Below are 21,164 nucleotides of genomic sequence, written 5' to 3' on the forward strand. Positions count from 1 at the left end.
GTATTTTACAAAGGATGTTGTGTTCTAACATGTTTTTTCAGTGCATTTAATTGCTACTCACCCTTTTAACAGACAAAGGACTGATCAGGGACAGGCCACAGTCTTCAAGAGACTGACAGAAAGGTAGTGGTATTTTAGAATTCGAAAGCATCTTTGAAACAATCTCATCCAAACCCCTCATTTTGCAAATAAGAAAATTGAGGTTCAAGCTGGCTAAATGATTCACCGCAGATTGCATGGCCAGTTAGTGGATGCGCAGGGGTTATAATCTGACACCATTCCTGGAGGAAAGATGGGCAGGGTGGGGAAGGGAGTGGCAAAGACAAGTATCCAGGTATCCAGTTTGCAGAACTGAGATCAAAAAGTGTATGTTTGTGAAAGGTCTCTATAAGCCATGATGACGTTGGGATTCTTGGCCTCCAGAGGAGAGGAATTTGATCTTGGGGCCAGTGATGAGGCCTGATGGCTTAGAACTCTTGTGTAATATAATTTTATTAAAGTATAAAAGAGATAGACAAAGCTTCTTCTAGTTTTAGCAAGGAATTATATACCTATTAGCAAGCTATTAATTAGAGAAAGGAAATATCTCAAAACTGAGAGAGTGGCACCAGGCCCCTCACCCACAACATGCATTTTGAGATAGCACTGGCACAAGATGAGTCATCCCGGGCCATAAAACAATTGACATGAATCTTGAAGAAAGACAAATTTCCAAGCAAATACATAGTTTCATTAACATAGCTTAAGAGAACATTTCCATAAGAAAAACGCATTGGTTAGCTCAAGGTTTGAGAAAAGTTAAGTTGAGTGGAACCAGGTATCCTTGTGGCAACACGGAATTTGAAAGGAAACCTCCTTTTAATTTTGTATAGGGAAGAGAAAAAAAAAAGCCTGACACTTGCAGTCTATTTCCTTCCCTTGGGGATCCTGAGCCTTCCTGACTGTTACCCTTTCATTTGGTTACACCGCCAGTTCAGTTCAGTTCAGTCGCTCAGTCGTGTCCGACTCTTTGCGACCCCATGAATTGCAGCATGCCAGGCCTCCCTGTCCATCACCAACTCCCGGAGTTTACTCAAAAACAAATGTCCATTGAGCCAGAGCAGTCACAAAACCAGGTTACAAAATCAGAGAAAAGTTGAATAAGTGTTGAGTTGCTGCTGGAATGCAGGGAACAGGACAGACTCAGAGACAGGGCCATACCTGAATTTCCTCTCTTGTCCCAAGGATGTGTGGACAAGGAGCCTAAGCAGTTAAGCACTTTTTCTTTTCCAACCCTATAGAAACTTGTCACCTTGCTGAAACTCTTGTGATTCCAGCTGCAACTTCTGGAACTTTGGTCCCTTCTTCTTTTGGTCATGATATTGAGAAGCATAGTAGAACTTCACTGCAATTGGACTCGTCACAAGTTGGTGACGCTACCTGGCTATTAGGGAGAATTACTCCTTCAGTTTGAGGTGTTTGCTTTACATGTTGGGCAGATATTACTTGTATGCTCCCCGCTGCCAAAAAAATTAATAAATCATTTCAAAGGACAGAATTTATCTCATTTAGGCTTGAAAATCAGTAATTAAAACTGCTTTCTCAGACGTTACTACCATGCAGCATGCTCTAATGTTACATTTTTGACAGATGGGATATATTGAAATCTTGATGTGCTTCAGGATAACTCATCTCTTCTGCATGCTATTGATATTTAGAGTTGCTTTTTGTTTATTATTTGATTTATGCCCAATGTAGGTCTTCTTACTATTTTTTTTTTTTAAGTTATATTTCTGGATGAGCAAAAGTTGTACAATGGGAAAACAAAACAAAACCTGTCTCCAAACCAAGATGGTGACTATGTAGGCGATGGAGGTGTCCGGGCACAGAGAAGATTGGAAAACACAAGCAAAACTAGAATAAACTTTTGCGTGGGAAAAGTCCACTCCAGGAAAAAAAGAGAGTTCAAAGAAGAACCATTTCTACAAGGCTAAGGCTGTAGCTCCTACCTAACAAATACGTAGAAGGAAGAAAACTAAGAAATGATCACCCGATTAATATACAATATTATTGGGATGGCCAAAAAGTTTGTTTGGATTTTTCCAAAATGTCATATAGAAAAACCTGAATGAACTTCTTGGCCAACCCAATAAAAATTTTTTTCTTTTTAACTTTGAAAATATTCTGTGAGGGGGTTTATATAGCAGTGTGATGAAACTAACTGCTATATTAAGTATTAAAGTAATGTTTAGGTGGTGATAACTAATCATTGAGTAATGTAATAATTTTATAGATTATGGATTTAAGTCAAGGATGTGCTATTTCCTAAGGAATGGGGAGGTTAAAAACTAGATAAATTAAGAATTAGTGTCACTTTCAGTTTTGCTTCTAACTCAAAGGAAATCATTTTAAGCATGAAATGTAAAAATAGATTATGAGGTTTCATACTAATATAGTCCGTGTCTCTTAAGTTCTATGGAAAAATACCTACCTGTCAAGATTTCTTGGAAAAGAAAATCATTTTTTTTGTGTATGATTTTCTGGTGATTGAATTTTAAGTGTTCCTTGATCCCAGTAAAATTGATTATGCTTGTGATTAGGTAAGAGAGTTCACCCAGGATATTACCAAAGTCATAATCTGTGAGAGCAGTTTTCAAGATCTTGTGCAATTGTAATTTGAAAAGAATTGGAAGATGTTTTCATAGTCCCAATAGCTTCTGGTTGACCACCCTGACCAGCATTTAGTGAGGAGTTAGTTAATCAGTATGGATAGAGTCACCCTTGCCACTCGTCAAGTCATTTCTTGGAAATGGTCTGGATGCATGCTTTCTTCTGGTCCTTTCCTTGCTCATTTTGTCCTTTCAGTCCCCTCTTTTCCGCTCTACTTTTCTGAATTTCATATCTCTTTGGAAACCCCCCTCACATCCTCCATGGAGCCTTGGCCAACCATCCCAACCACCATGGTGTAGCCTTTTTTACATTCCCTGTGATACTTACATAGTAGCCATCATTTAGTCTTTAGTTTGTGTGTAGATTATTCTTTATATACCTTGACTTCTTAGCAAAATTCTAAGCTTTTTAAGGTCCAGGGTCATGTCTCCAATCTCTGAATCACTGACAGTACCACCTCAACACAGGCAATGAGCGCTGGATGACTGATCCACAGATCCACTCAACATGATGGTTCTTTTTTTTTTTATAAGAGCAATTAAAATTTCTTTTTATTTTTAAATATTTTTAATTGGAAGATAATTGTTTTACAATGTTGTGTTGGTTTCTGCCATACAACAACATGAATAAGCCATAATTATAAAAAAATATATATATATTATTATATATATATATATATATATATATATATTTATCTCCCTATCCCACCTCTGGGCTTCCCAGGTGGCACTACTGGTAAAGAATCTACCTGCCAATGCAGGAGATGCTAGAGATGTGGGTCTGATCCCCGGGTCAGAAAGATCCCCTAGAGTAGTAAATGAGACCCCACTCCAGTATTCTTGCCTGGAAAATCCCACAGGCAGAGGAGTCTGGCGGACTACAGTCCATGGGGCTGCACAGAGTCGGACATGACCGAGCAGACACACACATCCCACTACTGGGCATATACCCTGAGAAAACCACAATTTAAAAAGACATATGTACCCCAATGTTGTTTGCAGCACTATTTGCAGTAGGCAGGACATGGAAGCAATCTAGATATCCATCAACAGATGAATGGATAAAGAATATATGGTACATATATACAATAGAATTTTACTCAGCCATCAAAAAAGAATGAATTTCAGTCAGTTGTAGTGAGGTGGATGAACCCAGAGCCTATTATACGGTGAAGTAAGTCAGAAAGAGGAAAACAAATATTGTATATTAATCCATATATATGGAATCTGGAAAAATAGTGCTGATGACCTATTTGCAGGGAAGGAATGGAGATGCAGACGCAGAGATGGTTCATTTTAAACTCTGCAGAGAGATGAGACTAGCATGCAGAGAGGAGGGCTGCCTTCAGATTTCCAGCCTAAATGTCATGTTGGAGTTCATGAGATATGCGCATAGCCTCATAATAAATACCCGCTTAGCTTAAGTGCTCTTGAAAAAGCTTCATTTGTTTGCTACGGTGACACATGGAACTTACAAAACGAAATTAGGTCCTGGAATGTAGTTGTAAAAGGCAATGTACAAGTTCTCAGATGATCTTTGACAACATCACTCTTGGGAGCAGGAAGCTTTGAGGGTCACTGCAAGAGATTCAGTGACTTGGCAACTTTTACTGAGAGTCTTTGGAGTGTGGGGCATGATTCTAGGTATGAGTATGGCAGATGCTTTCAGTGCCCCACATCACATCCTCTTGGACCACCTCTAGTTTCAGCCAGGTCCCCATTACCTAATAGTGACTTTGAGATATGTGCCCTTTAAATACTTTTCCTCCTTTCTTGCTTTATTCTCTCATTTCTGCTCCCAAGGATCGCATCCCAAATAAATGATCTGTTCCCAGACCTTGTCGAGGGGAAACTTACACAGAGAGATATATAGGATACAGCATTTATGTATTGGGGTCTCATAAGTTTAGATGGAGTATTTGGACACACATTCTTGGAAAATCACACAATGAAAATAGACAGGTTTCAATTAAATAACACACATGTAGTACAGGTTCTAATTATGGTTAATATAGACTTTATTAATTTTATCAGTAATTCTTATAGGTCTGATAAATCTAACTAGGAAGATTTGGTTCTTCCAGAATTATTATTAATCTCACATACCGCTGAAGCACTGTTCTTAGCTAAGTATGAAGAGGTGGGATCGGGTACATTTTGTACCGTATTCTTAGTGATCTGTAATTATATCCTGCCATTCAAATGCTATTCTGTTCAACTTTACAGAGCTTAAGCATCCCTTAACATTTTACTTCTCCTAATACTAAATGGAACACTTAGGCCTTCACAAAATTATCTCGGAACATGTCTCGAGAGTAATCCAAATGAATCAAAGTTGTCATTTTGTACTTGGGACCAATTGTTTTAAAGGAAAAAGAAAAGGAATTTAATTTTTTGTTGCCAAACTAACAATATTAAGAAAAATCTGATGAATAAAAACATCATCGATAGAAACATACTACCAAACCTTGTTAGTTTGATTTTATAGATTTTTGTGCTCAGCCATACTACAGATATTCTTTCACACAATTGTAGCAGTCATAAAAATTCATATTCAGTCTTTTATTAGATAATTTTAGAGCATTAAGAAGTCATCTTGAGAGATTTATTAGTTACCTGTAGTTTTCTGTGATTATATACAGTCAGGCAGGCCCTCACTATCAAGGCTATTTTCCTGGTAAGCTTTATGAATCAGCTACTCTGTCTTCTAGTCTCATTTAGATCAGGGAATCTTGGTTTCCATATTTATGAGAGTGGTCTCTATAGAATTCCTCAAAATATCTTTTAAAATGATTTTTTAAAAAGCTTTTACAATGTTTAAATCTTTTTAGCTTTGTTGAAGAGAGATATGTATCATGAAAGCAGGGCATTGTTTGGCTTTGCACTTCAGAGTCTGGGCAAGACCCTTCCTTACTGCTGCACTTTGATTTTTACTTTCTTCCAAGCCCTGTGGTTATAAGAACTTAGCATCAGAGACAATGAAAACGTGCCTGACTGTGGGTCTTTAAAATTTATTTTTGCTGTGCTCTCAGTGGTAGTACCTTTTACTATAGACACTCCTGTCCTTCAGTTCCAAGAATTTTTCTTTTATTATTTCTTTGACAACTTGTTTCTGTCTTCTCTATTTATCAGTTTTCGGTTTTTATCGTGTTAATATTGGATTAATCATGCATATATAATTTCTCTTGTAGCACTCATCCCTTTGTCCTTTTTTACTTTTGGTAGGATTTATTCATATTTGTCTTTCAACTTCATAAGAGATTTTTTCCAATAATAGTATCATATTTCAAATTTTTATTAATTTGTTTTTAACAACTGGGAAGAATGTATTTTGTGTCCACAGTTGTCAGTAGAATCTAGGCAGCTGGTTGGTATAATGAAAGGTGGTTTATCTAGCAGTCTGTTGAAGGGAGATGGTGCTAAGGATGTCTGAGCATAGCCTTGGTACATTGATCATTGATTTGTGCCTGTGTTGTATCAGAAAACTATCATCATGTATTTTAATTTCCAAGGACTCTTTTTCTGAATATTCTTTTTCTATAGCATCATCCTCTTGTTTCTCAGATACATTATCTTATTTAATCTCTAAGGCTATTAAATGATCCTTTTGAAATTTTCTTCTCTTCATTATTTCCAGTTCATATTTTCCACACCACATGCTCACATTTTGAATCTAATGGAAGAGAGTCTTCAAAACTGTAAGGAATATCCCCACAGTTTAGTTGCATTACCCCTGATTGGCTCAACTGGATTATTTTCTTTTTCTTGAACCAGTCACTATGAAGGGTGACCACAGTTTTCCAGTTGATTGGTAGTGGGTCAGTGTTTGGCTCAGTCAGAACTGAGAATAAGATAAGAGTGAGCCTTCCAAGAAAACTATGGGGCTGTTATAGGAAAAGAGCAAAGGAATATTAGATGGCCCCCAAAATAGCAAATATGCTTAACATAGCACCTGGCATAGGATTTCCTCTGTTACAACTTGGCCTGGAGCTCAAAAGGTAGTGTCAGAATTCTTGCAGTGACCAGCTATTCACAATTTCAAGGCAATCCAGTCTATTCCCAGATAATACTGCTTTTTAAAATATTGAGGTTTAGTTGATGTACAGTATTATATAGGTTTCAGATGTACAACATAGTGATTCATATTTTTTAAAGGTTATATTCCACTTATAGTTACTATAAAATATTGTCTATATTCCCTGTGCTGTACAATATATCTTTGTAGCTTATTCACTTTATACATAATAGTTCAGATCAGATCAGTCACTCAGTCGTGTCCGACTCTTTGTGACCCCATGAATCTCAGCACGCCAGGCCTCCCTGTCCATCACCATCTCCCGGAGTTCACTCAAACTCACGTCCATCGAGTCAGTGATGCCATCCAGCCATCTCCTCCTCTGTCATCCCCTTTTCCTCCTGCCCCCAATCTCTCCCAGCGTCAGAGTCTTTTCCAATGAGTCAACTCTTCACATGAGGTGGCCAAAGTACTGGAGTTTCAGCTTTAGCATCATTCCTTTCAAAGAAATCCCAGGGCTGATCTCCTTCAGAATGGACTGGTTGGATCTCCTTGCAGTCCAAGGGTCTCTCAAGAAGTCTTCTCCAACACCACAGTTCCAAAGCATCAATTCTTCGGTGCTCAGCTTTCTTCACAGTTCAACTCTCACATCCATACATGACCACTGGAAAAACCACAGCCTTGACTAGATGGACCTTTGTTGGCAAAGTAATGTCTCTGCTTTTGAATATGCTATCTAGGTTGGTCATAACCCTCCTTCCAAGGAGTAAGCGTCTTTTAATTTCATGGCTGCAATCACCATCTGCAGTGATTTTGGAGCCCCAAAAATAAAGTCTGACACTGTTTCCACTGTTTCCCCATCTATTTCCCATGAAGTGATGGGACCAGATGCCATGATCTTCATTTTCTGAATGTTGAGCTTGCAAAGAGGGTTGCAAAGAGTTGAACACAACTGAGTGACTAACACATTCACTTTCATGTATGTATATATCCATTTCTCTGTAGATGGACACTTATGTTGCTTCCGTATGTTGTCAATAGTCAATAATGGTGCCATGAACATTGGAGTGCATGTATCTTTTTGAATTAGTGTTTTCATTTTCTTTCAGTATGTACCCAGGGTCATATGGTACTTCTATTTTAAGTTTTTTGAGATAACTCCATACTGTTTTCCACAGTGACTGCCCCAATTGACATTCCTGCCAACAGTGCATGAGGGTTCATTTTTTTCACATATTTGCCAACATTTGTTAGTTCTGTTCTTCTTGATGATAGCCATTCTGACAGGTAAAAGGTGATATCTCATTGTGGCCTTAAATTGTATTTCTGTAATAATTAATGATGTTGAGCATCTTTTTATGTGCCTGTTGGCCATCTGTATATCTTTTTTGGAAAAATATTTATTCAGGTCGTCTGTTCATTTTTAAATCAGGTTGTTTGCTTTTTTGATATTGAGTTGTATGGGCTATTCGTATATTTTGGAGAGCAACTGCTTACTGATCACATCATTTGCAAATATCTTCTCTCATTTAGTAGGTTGTCTTTTCATTTTGTCAATGGTTTTCTTTGTAGTGCAAAAGCTTTTAAGTTAAATTAGGCCCCATTTGTTTAGTTTTGCTTTTATTTCCTCTGCTTTAGGAGACAGATCAAAAATATTGCTATGACTTATGTCAAAGAATGTTCCACAGATAACACTGCTTTTTAAGAAAGAATGTTATACTGCACACAATCTAGCTTCCTTTAGCTGAATCCGTGACTCTAGCTCTGCCCTTTGGTGTGCCCTTCAATTATATGAAGACAGCTCTCAGGTTCCAGGTCTGTCTTCAGAATCAACACCTGTTACTATAGCAATTCCTAATCTGGACAGCCTTTTGAATCCTTTCTCCATTTTCAACCCTTTCTTTTTTCCTTTAGGTTTGTGCATTTTGGAACAGCATGAGTGGCCTAGATTATAGGAGTATCATCATTTAGTACATTCGATTCAAATTAGTTTCCGCATGTAATTTAAGACTATGTAAAGAGTTTATTTATTCATTCAACATATTCTGTGCTTCTACTGCAATAATTCCAAAACCTTTGTTGCACAAAGGAAACTTAAAAATCCTGATACTGAGGCTACACCCCAGACCAAAATTGCGCTTTTTGGGGTTGGGGGGTGGAAACTCTGGCACCAGCGTTTTTTTTTAAGATCCTCAGGTGTTTCTCATGTGTGGCCCAAGCCAGAACCATTGCTCTACTATGTGATGGACCGCCTTAAACATGCTCTCAGGGGTTATAGGTTTCTTTTTTTAATAGCTATTTTTAAAAGCTATTTATTTATTTGGCTGCACCAGGTCTTAGCTGCCGCATGCAGCATCTTTTAGTCGTGGCATGTGGGATCTAGTTCCCTGACCAGGGATCGAACCCAGGTCCCCTGCATTGGGAGCATGTAGTCTTAGCTACAAGAGTTGGACACGACTGAGCGACTTCACTTTCACTTTTCACTTTCATGCACTGGAGAAGGAAATGGCAACCCACTCCAGTGTTCTTGCCTGGAGAGTCCCAGGGATGGGGGAGCCTGGCAGGCTGCCGTCTGGTGGGTCGCACAGAGTCGGACACGACTGAAGCAACTTAGCAGCAGCAGCAGTCTTAGCTACTGGATCACAAGGAAAGTCCTGGTTTTAGATTTCTTTAAGGAATGCTTTTAAGAACATGCACTTGAGATATATCTCCATTGTTTGCCTCTGGCTAACCTTGTTCACTTTCTGTGGAGGATTATTCATCAAGTCACACATCAGAGGCAGCAACTTGGGTGAAAGCAGTGATTTGGCCATGTGTAATTATTGAAGTTTCTGGGAAAAGTGGTTATATTACTCCTAGGTAAAACCATGATTTTTATGTAATTTTCTCAGTTTGGTTGATAACTCCTGAAGAACAGTGTCTGAGTTTATTTAACTGACCTCATGCAGCATCCAAAGTAGCATTATGTTCTGGTGGGAACTTAAGAGCTTTTGAAATTATTTTCAACCAAAAAAATGTAGTCTTGTCTTTTATGAGTATGGATTAGAGGCCATCTGTGTAGCTGCTGTTTTACAGAAAAGCCTTCATTTAAACTGATATTTATTTTGTAATGTGGCAGTAGAAAAAAATTCTGAAACATTTGCAGAACAAAGGTTAAGGTCAGACTTTCTCAGTGTCATGTTTATAGAGCATAAATCTGCACAGAAAGGGGTGGATTTATTATTTATGTTTAAATACAGTGTCTATTTGTTTAAAATTTCCTATTATGTGGAATCTAAAATATGACACAAATGAACTTATCTGTGAAAAAGAGATTCACAGACACAAAGAACAGACTTATGGTTGCCAAGGGAGCGGGGAGTGGGGAGAGACTGACTCGGGGTTTGCATTTAGATAGATTAACAGATTAACAGATGCAAACTATTATGTATAAAATGGATATACAAGGTCCTACTGTAGCATAGGGAACTATATGCATAATCCTGTGATAAACCATAATGGAAAAGAATATGAAAAAGAATGAATATATGTGTATGACTAAATCACTTAGCTATACAGTAGAAATTAACACAATATTGCTATGCTATGCTAAGTCGCTTCAGTCGTGTCCGACTCTGTGCAACCCCATAGACGGCAGCCCACCGGGCTCCCCGTCCCTGGGATTCTCCAGGCAAGAACACTGGAGTGGGTTGCCATTTCCTTCTCCAATGCATGAAAGTGAATGGAGAAAGTGAAGTCGCTCAGTCGTGTCCGACTCTTAGCGACCCCATGGACTGCAGCCTACCAGGCTCCTCCGTCCATGGGATTTTCCAATATTAATATATCAATAAAATAAAAAAGTTTAAATCTCATATTAAACAAAGTAGATTCACTGAGGAAAAAAGGGAAAGAAGGGAGGTTGAGAAAAAGGGAGGTAAAATAATCTAGTGGATCTTCATAGGAGCCTTCTTTGAACTGTTTCCTGATACTTCCTGACTTCAGAACATTTTCCCCAATTTTTATTTTGAATATTTTCAAACATGTAGAAAAGGTAAAAGAATATTGAAGTGAATATCAGTATATCCTACCATATCCTGGAAGCCTAGAATCAAGAGAGCTCATGGCATAGTTCTTGTTCAAAGGTCAGCAGCTTTGAGACCGGAAGAATGGATGTATCAGTTTGAGTCTGAAGACAGGAAAAAAAGGTGATGTTGCAGTTCAAAGGCAGTCAGGCAGATAGAATTCTCTTATTTGGGGAAAGGTCAGCTTTTTTGTTCTATTCTGGCCTTCAACTGATTGGATGAGGCCCACTCACATTAGGGAGAGCAATCTGCATTACTCTGTTAACCTATTTAAATATTAATCTGCAACACTGTAAATCAACTATACTCCAAATAAAAATGAATTAAAAACAAATAAATAAATGTTAATCTCAACCAAAAATACCCTCACAGAAACATCCAGCATAAGTTTGACCAAATAACTGGGGACCCTGTGGCTAAGTTGACAAAATTAACTGTCACACCTTGTATTAATTTTCTATTACTGCATAAAAATGTCCTCACAAGTTTAGTACTTTATAACAACATATATCTGTTATTTCACAGTTTTTGCGAGTCAGGATCTTGGTGTGGCTTAGCTGAGTCCTGTTTTTACATCTCACAAGGCTGCACAATGTGGTGACCAGAGCTCTAGTCTCATCTTAGGCTCCATTGGGGAAGGATCTGCTTCTAAGCTCACTCAGGTTGTTGACAAATTTCAATTCTTTGGAGGGCTCAGTTTCTTTCTGCTGTTGGCTGGAAACCATCCTCAGATTCTGGAGGCTACCACAATTCCTTGCCACGTGGGGCTTCCACCATGGCCACTTGCTTCCTCAAAGCTAGCAAGGGAGAGAGAGACTCCACTAAGACAGAAACTGCAGTCTTATGTAACTTAATCACATTATTATGAACACATAAACATGGGCATCGTGCACTTTTGCAGTATTTTACTGTCTAGAAGCAAGTCACAGGTCCTGCTCATAGTCAAGGACAGGGAGTCTCACAAGAGGATGAACTCCAGGAGATGGGGATCAGGGGAGCCACTCCAATTGTGCAGCACAACTCTATGTTTAGATTCAAGACTTATTAATATTTTGCACATCTGCTTTCTGTCCATCTCTCTCTCCATACATAAATAGATACAAATTTTACACATGCATACATTTTGTTGAACTATTTAAAAATACTTGTCATGATTAACAGTACTCCTCAGAGTAGTACATTTTTAAATTACTAGCAAGGCTCAGGGGGTAGAGAATCCATCTGCAATGCAGGATACACAGGAGACGTGGGCTTGATCCTTGGGTCAGGAAGATCCCTTGGAGGAGGAAATGGCAACCCACTCCAGAATTCTTGCCTGAAAAGTCCCATGGACAGAGGAACCTGGTGTACTACAGTCATGGGGTCACAAAGAGTCAGACACGACTGAGCATGCCATGACCACATCATTATCAAACTGTTTTCAAGAAAATTAACAATAATTTCATTTAATCATTTAATATTCAGATCATGTTCCAGTTTGCCAATTGTAAAACACATCTTTTGTAAATATTTTAAAACCAAGATTTAATAAGTTTTCATATATTACATTTGGTTATGTCATTATAGATTCTGTTAGCCTAGCTCAGTTATGCCACTAAATTTAAGAATTTTGAATTATACTGTACATATAGTAGGGCTTCCCAGGTGGTGCTAGTGGTAAAGAACCCATGTGCCAGTGCAGGAGACATAAGAGGTGCCAGTTTGATCCCTGGGTCTGGAAGATCCCCTGGAGGAGGGCATGGCAACTCACTTTGTATTGCTGCCTGGAGAATCCCATGGACAGAGGAACCTGGCGGGCTACAGTCCATGGGGTCACAAAGAGTCAGACATGACTGAAGCAACTTAGCATGTATGCATATAGAAAAATACAAAAATCTTTGATGTTGTACCCTGCTTTATAAGAAAAAGAAATACATAGGTATAAAGTTTGGAAAGGAAGAAAGAAAACTGTCTTTACTTACAGGTGGTATGATTGTATACAAAGCAAAACAAAATAATCTATAAACTATTAGAATAAACAAAATCAGCAACCAAAATCAGCAAATAAACAAAATCATCAACACCAGAAGATCCCCATCTTCCTGGTGTTCAAATTTAGCACCTCTTATGTCTCCTGCATGGCAGATGGGTTCTTTACCACTAGCACCACTTGGGAAGCCCTACTATATGTAAAATATAATTCAAAATTATAAAATCCTGACCCAGGGATCAAACTCAGGTCTCCTGCATTGCAGGCAGACTCTTTACCGTCTGAGCTACCAGTGTATATACAGAAACCATGGTTTGCTTTCAGGGACTAGCATTTGGGTAATAATGCTAAAGCTTTCCAAACATACTAAGAAGTATAAAATAGTTGATGAGAGAAATTAAAGAAGACCTAAATAAATGGAAAGACAGTAAGTCTACATAATTAATCTTTAATAATAATTCCAAATAAAATGGAAATTGACAAGGTGATTCTAAATTTGCATGGAACTGCAAAGCACCTAGAATAGACAAGGCAGTGCTGAATAAGAAACAAATTTGGAGAATGTGTAGTATAAGATTTCCAGACTTTCTATAAAAGAATAATCAAGATGCTAGAATATTAGCCCAAGCAAAGACAAATAAATCAATGCAATAAAACAGAGAGTCCAGAAATAATATATGCAAACACATACTGCTACTGCTACTGCTAAGTTGCTTCAGTCGTGCCCAACTCTGTGCGACCCCATAGACGGCAGCCCACCAGGCTCCCCCGTCCCTGGGATTCTCCAGGCAAGAACACTGGAGTGGGCTGCCATTTCCTTCTCCAATGCATGAAAGTGAAAAGTGAAAGTGAAATCGGTCAGTCGTGTCCGACTCTAGACACCATGGACTGCAGCTTACCCTTAGGGAGACAAATGTATCTAAAATAGTATAGTAAACAAAAGCAATAACATTAAAAGAAACAAAAAATCCCCTGATAGATTTAGCATCATTAAGATAAAGACCATCTGTTCATCAGAGGACACAACTAAGAAAGCATAAAGAAAAGAAAGCCACAGATTGAGAAGACAGCTTCAGTGCTTATATTTGACAGCTTTCTCGGAGTTCCAGAATCTACAGAACTACTACAAATCACTAAACTAACAAAATAAAACCCAAGCTTTGAAAAATTGGGCAAAAAAGCATTGACAAGCACCTTACAAAAAAGATAGCCAAATGACTAATAACCATATGAAAAGGTGTTAGACATCATTAGTCATAAGAGAAATGCAAATTAAACCCCAGGGAGATACCATTATTCACTCATCAAAATAGCTCAAATTAAAAAGATGACAAATCCGAGTTGAAGAGGTTATGGAAGTATTAGAATATCTCAAATATCTCATAGATTGCTAGTAAGCAGGAGGTTGGCACAACCACTTTGGCAAATTGTCTGCCAGTGTCTACTAACACTAAACATAGGCTCACTCGATGACTAGGCAAGTCCACTCTTAGATTTATAACCAAAAAGAAATGAGTGCCTGTGTCCACCAAAGATAGGTAGAGAAACTGTTCATAATTCACGACTTTAGAAATAATCCAAATATTCACCAAAAGGAGAAGAGATAAACATAATGTACTATATATTTAGACAATGGATTATTTCCCAATTTTTAAGAAAACTATTGACACATGCAACAGTCAGGATGAACCTCACAGGTATTATGCTGCAAAAAAGGTCTGACACAGAAGCTGGATGAAATCCAGTGTGTGAAAAACTAATCCAGTGTGAAGGGGGTCAGAATAGTGGTTGTGTGTGTGTGTGATTTTTAGATGGGGAATGGTCATTATGGAACTTTCTGGGGTGTTGAAAATATTCTATATCTTGATCTGGATGGTGGTTACAGGGTGCATATAATTATAAAAAAAATCCACTTTACAGTATGTATTAAGATTATTACAGTTTATGCATTTCATTGAATATAGTGAAAGTGAAAATCGCTCAGTCGTGTCCGACTCTGCAACTCCATGGACCATGGAATTCTCCAGGCCAGAATAGTGGAGTGGGTAGCCTTTCCTTTCTCCAGGGGATCTTCCCAACCGAGGGATCAAACTCAGATCTCCCGCATTGCAGGTGGATTGTTTACCAGCTGAGCCACAAGGGAAGCCCAAGAATACTGGAGTGGGTAGCCTATCCCTTCTCCAGCGGATCTTCCCAGCCTGGGAATCAAACCGGGGTCTCCTGCCTTGCAGGCAGATTCTTTACCAACTGAGCTATCAGGGAAGCCCTCACTGAATATATTACACCACAATTTTTAAAAAATTTAAAAGAAAGAAAAGAAAGAGGAACAGATTTTATGACTGAATTTTCGCAAGGTGAGCTGCCCTGATGTCTTCTCATCACTATCCCCCAAGAGTAACCAGAGTGCTGACTTCTTACACCATAAATTAGTTTTGTGTGTTTTTGAACTTTATATAAATTGAGCTCTGGTATATTGATTCTTCTTTTTCTGTTTCTTTTACTGAACATTATATTTGTGACATTAATTCTGTTGTGTGTAGCTGAAGTTCATTCATTCTTGCTGTATTAGCATTCTAGTGTAGGATTGTACCAAAATTTATTCATGCCACTGTTGATAGACATTTGGGTCATTTCTAATTTATAGCATTGATGTTTTTCGGAGTCTAGTCTGGTTTTATTTTTAAATGTTCAACACTCTGCTTTTATGATGGGGCTATTTAACTTGTTCCTTTATCTTCTATATTTCTAATAAATTAGAATTTGGGTCTGGCGCTTGATTCAATTCAGATTAAATTTTTTGGCAAAAGACTATATAGGTAGTGCTGTGTACTTTGTCGAGTTTTGCTCCACAGGGGTTGTACCAGAGCATGCTGTCAAGCTTTTCAGGTGCAATTTTAATTGGCATTTTTCTTATTTTTGGTGATGTCAGCAGCTTTTCATATATGTAGGAGCCATTTGTATTTCTTCCTGTGCCCTTTTTGTTCTTATGAGATTTTCCTATCGTTCCTTTACTTTTTTCTTCTCTAGCTTCAGGACTTTTTATATATTGTAGAGACTGAAACTTTCACAAAAAGTGCTTGATTTCCCAAAGCTCAATAAATCCCTGTGTTTTCTCTTAGTAAGGTCTATGAATTGTTCTGGGTTTATTCAAGGAGAAATGATGACTTCCCTGGGTCCTTTTCTATTTAAAACTGGAAAGTATGAGATACCCACTTTCATCCCCAGTTATACATGACCTTGACAGATACTGTATACACTTTACTGCAAATATGTGCTGGCTTGTTCTTTATGTGGGCTTCCCTGGTGGCTCAGCTGGTAAAGAATCTGCCTGCAATGCGGGAGACCTGGGTTCAATTCCTGAGTTGGGAAGATCCCCTGGAGAAGGGAAAGGCTACCGAAGGGCTACTGACTCCAGTATTCTGGCCTGGAGATTCCATGGGGAATAGTCCATTCCCTGGTATAGTCCATGGGGTCGTAAAGAGTTGGACACGACTGAGCGACTTTCACCGACTGACTGGCTGTTCCTTATGTATCTGACCCCTTGCCAGCTCTCTGCCACACAGCTGTCTCTTCTGCAGCCCACAGTGCATAAGCACGTGGTCCCTCTCCTCAGAAAAGTCTTGCTCTGTTTCTCCGTATTCACTGGGATTTCAGCCTGGTATGTGAACTATCTTCACTTATGCGTCGAGTTCCTTTCACTTAGCTGTGAGCTGGGTTGCTCTTCTGACTCCTTCCTTCTTGCTGCCTCCTCTCCAGGCCCAGCCCCTTGCTTCTGCTTTTGAACCCCAGGGGGAAACTCCCTCGTCATCATTTTTCTCTTGTGCTTTTGTCTATCTTCAGTCTTGGCTTCATTGACATCTTTCCTTTCAGCTAACCTATAAGTACATGTTTCTCCGCATCATGAATCTTTCCCTAGAATATGTTTGCCAGTACAGTTTCTCATGTCTGTTACTGTGATGGGAATAGCCAAGTATATTACTATCAGAGCAGTAGGAGTTCTAGACTGGGTCATGGCCTTAGGGAGAATAACAAAGTTTATCACTGTGCCTTTCGGAACCCTAATACTACATAAACCACACACACACACACACATATGCACGCACACGGTTGAAACTTTGAAACTACAGCTTATCCTTATCCTGGTCCAGATCAAATTCCTGTTTAAGGTAAATGCCACTAATCTTTGTCAGGGAATAATGATTTGTTCTGTCTCTGTCTAGAACATACTCCTGAGTGGTGGGATGGGAGTGAGCTGCTTGTCTTAGGGACGGTGGGGTGGGGTTTTCTTTTGATTACAGTGAGTCTCCCTCACCCCAGCAGACACGGGTCCATCCGTGGTCCCCACATGGACCCCCACTCTCACACTACACCTTCTCTTGACCCATCATCTCAGATGCTTTCATCTTTTGATGCCTCTACATCTGGATCTCCATCGCAGTCTCCTCTATAGAGCAACAGGCCGAAAATCCAGCTGCAGAGCCTCTCAACATCTCTGCGTGTTCAGAGGCACCTCAAACTCCACCTACCCCAGTGGAGGTAGCATCTCTCTTCTTGGTTCCTTTCTGAACTCCTTCTCTGGGGTTCAATGCTCCTCTCCTCCCTAGATGCTCGGGCTAAAACCCTGTCCCGCCCCATTATGAGAGGTGGTTTCATTGAGGGTTTGTTCCTTGCAACTAAGGTTTTCAATGGACATTCACATCAAAACCCAGGCCTCTCTCTCTGCCCAGTGCTCCTTCCACAATTTCAGGGCTAGGGCCACTGCCTTTGTGCAGATTTTAGCAGAGGGCCATGCAAAGATGGTACATATTCAATGTATTTAATGACAATGAAAAGAGCTGTGATTGTGAGTATGAGTGGGAGGAAACAGCCAGTGAGGTGCACCAAATCCCCTCTCAATTTAAGCTAGACAAGTAGGAGGGTCCCGAAACCAGAAACAAGCCTTTAACAGAGTGCTTATTTGTATAACGCGCCCGCCTTCTCTCTTTTTGGACCTAAATCCCTGTGTTTCCAGCCAACCCTCCCACCACACCCACTTGCCACCCACCTTGCCAGGCAGGTGGGTAGACTGGTGGTCACCTGGGCACGTGGGCTTCTGCCCTTGAAGTCTCAAGGCTGCAGAGTACAAAGAATGCCGAGATCATGGTTTGTATCCACGTGTGGCCTTTTGACACACACGCTAATGAATATATTCCAGGTGCAAATTGTTCTTTCCCACGAGCTGTTTCTGCAGGTCTCCAGCAAGACAATTGCCGGTTCCACTTAACAGGGTGACTCAAGGATGGAGCTGAGAGCTGCCTCGTGTTGAAGCCTGGCTGTTTTCCTGCCCTCTTCCCCAGCTTTAGAATTTGTGTTGAAAAGTTAAAATACAAAACGCGGAAGCACCCCCACACACCTGCCTGTGGGGGCAGCAGGTTCCACTCTCCTGGCGGGCGCTCAGTGTTGCTTTTCAAGGGCTGAACGGGCAGGTTGCTGAAGCTGGGCAGTGACAACACAGGCCCAGAGGGGTTCACTCACCCCTGCGTTTTTCTGAAAAGATGTCTCTACTTGACGATTACCTGTCTGGGGGTCATCTTTTGAAACCAGCTGAAGAGAGCTTATTTTATAATCAACATTTCCCAGAAATCACTCACAAGCCACAGGCTATGGAAAGAAACAGAGTTTTGACAAACTGCATTCAGTGTACATATTGTCAAAAGTTTGCAGAGCTGAAGGCCAGCCCTTTGAATATTTTCAGATTTGCTTTTCCAAAGGAATGTTTTTTGAAGCTGCAAATATCTGGAGGCACGGATAAAAAGCAAGAGTGAGATGTTGTGTTGGAGCTGGATTTTCAGGGGCAAGGGGCAACTTTCAGGGGCAACTTTTCATAACTATGAAAAGTTATAGTTCACTTTTTATTTTTCATCTAAGCTTGAAACATCACTGAACTATGGAGGAGGTAATAATTAAGACCCAGTCATAAATCAAAACTCTCCAATGTGGTTGATATTCCATTTAGACTAACCCCAAACTCTTTAAGAAGCATCCTGATAGACCAAGTGTGACATTAGTGCTTAAGAAACTGTTGCCTCTATTTCGAAAAGCTTTCTGATGTGTAAAGGAAATAACTGCAAGGGGCATACAGCACAGTCACATTTTCCATTACTCTGATTACTGTGATGCTGTGTTCTGCATTAACTTGGCCAGGCTGTAGTACTTGGTAATTTAATTAAACATGAATCCAGGTGTTGCTGTAAAGGTATTTTGTAGATACAGTTAACACCCACAATCAGTAGACCTTAAGTAAAGGAAACAACCCCTAACAACATGGGTGGATCGAATCTAATCAGTTGAAGATCTTAGCAGCAAAAGCAGGTTTCTCTTTTTCCTGCCTGATAATTTAAAACAATTGAAATATAGTTGATTTACAATGTTTTTTCAGGTGTACAGCAAAGTGATTCAGTTACATACATATATAATATTGTATACATAATATATTATATCTCTATATGTATATATACACATATACATACATATAGAGATGTGGGTTTGATCCCTGGGTTGGGAAGATCCCCTGGAGGAGGAAATGGCAGGCTGCTCACGTATTATTTTTTATTGAAGGATAATTGCTTTGAGAATTTTGCTGTTTTCTGTCAAACCTCAACATGAATCAGCCATAGGTATACATATATCCCCTCCCTTTTGAACCTCCCTCTCACCTCCCTCCCCATCCCACCCCTCTAGGTTGATACAGAACCCCTGTTTGAGTTTCCTGAGCTGTACAGCAAATTCCCATTGGCTATTTTACATATGGTGCACCTGTCTTCTTGCCTGAAAATTTCATGAACCAAGGAGCTTGGGGGGCTACAGTCCATGGGGTTGAAAGGAGTTGGACGTGACTGAGCAACTAAGCACAGTGCAGCATATGTATATATACCTATACACACACACACAGAGGTAATCAAGTTACTGAATACACTTTCATGTGCTATACAGTAGGTCCTTGATGCTTACCTGTTTTACGTGCAGTAGTGTGTATCTGTTAATCCTACTTTATCCCCCCTGCTCCTTTCCCCTTTGGAAACCATGTTTGTTTTTTATGTCTGTGAGTTTGTTTCTGTTTTTGTAAATAAGTTCATTTTTAAGATCCCACAAAAGTGATATCATATATTTGTCTTTGTCTGATTTCACTTAGTATGATAATCTCTAGGTCCATTCATGTTTCTGCAAATGGCATTATCTCATTCCTTTTTATGGCTAGTACTGCACTGTATATATATGCCACATCTTTATCCATTCATCTGTCAATGGACACTTAGGTTGCTCCTATGTCTTGACTATTATACAAAGTGCTGCTATGAACAACAAAAGCAGTTTTTTCAGAGAACAAATTTTGCTTCAAGACTGCAGTGTCAACTGCTGGTTGAATTTCAGCCTGCTGGCCTCCTCTGCAGACTTCAGACTTGTCGGCCTTCACAATTAACTGAGTCAATTCCTTAAATCTCCTTATATATATACATACATATATATACATATATATATGTATGCTAAGTCGTTTCAGTAGTGTCCAACTCTGTGCAACCCTATGGACTACAGTCTGCCAGGCTCCTCTGTTCATGGGGATTCTCCAGGCAAGAATACTGAGTGGGTTGCCACACACATACAGTGTGTGTGTGAAAGTCACTCAGTCGTGTCCGACTCTTTGCGACTGTATAGTCCATGGGATTCTCCAGGCCAGAACACTGGAGTGGGTAGCTGTTCCCTTCTCCAGGTTTCTTCCTGACCCAGAGATTGAACCTGTGTCTCTTACATCTCCTGCAATGGCAGGCAAGTTCTTTACCACTAGCGCCACCTGGAATTGACATATATATTTCTGATTCTATGGAAAATCCAGACCAATTCAATCACATTTGTGTGCTTAAGTACTAGCAGTAGTTTTTAAGATGGAAATTCAGAACCATTCAATCTGGATGAACCTTCTTCCTGCTCCTCTGAGTTTATACTAAGTGAATTGACAGCACTCTTAATTTCAATTCAAATGTGACAAAATGCTGTCTAGGGAAGTGAGACAGATGTTTGGGCTGTCAGGCTGCCTGGAGATACACACAGGGGAACTCTAGTGGGTAAGAGCCAGCAGGGAGCACTCACCAAATGAGACCCATAGGGTTCAGACCAGCTTTCCACTCATGACTTGAAACAAAGACCTATAAAGGAGTAAGCTTTGAGGACAGAATGTGAAGAAATCTATGGTGTTAAGAGCCTGTTGGGGAAGGATAGGTTTCCTAATCAGATGGAAAAGTCAAACAAGAATATATCCCACAATAGAAGAATACTTTTTACTAAATATAATGACATAGGCAATGAGAACACAGGTAATATGCAACTAAAATCCAAGCCCAACATGTAATGTTAAACAAAGGCTCTAAATGACAAAAGTACTGCCATGTGCAAAGAATGGTATTACTCTTTCCATTCTTTGCAAGAATGATCTAGTC

At 39.5% G+C, this 21,164-nt stretch overlaps 1 long non-coding RNA gene across 1 annotated transcript in view; it reads left to right on the forward strand.

The window, feature by feature from the left end:
* LOC133251628 (uncharacterized) overlaps positions 1 to 21,164 on the forward strand; it is a 39,638-nt gene that overhangs the window by 15,709 nt on the left and 2,765 nt on the right. The gene's annotated exons all lie outside the window — the stretch shown is intronic.

This window comes from Bos javanicus, chromosome 7, assembly GCF_032452875.1.
Source record: "Bos javanicus breed banteng chromosome 7, ARS-OSU_banteng_1.0, whole genome shotgun sequence".
Lineage (NCBI taxonomy): Eukaryota > Metazoa > Chordata > Mammalia > Artiodactyla > Bovidae > Bos > Bos javanicus.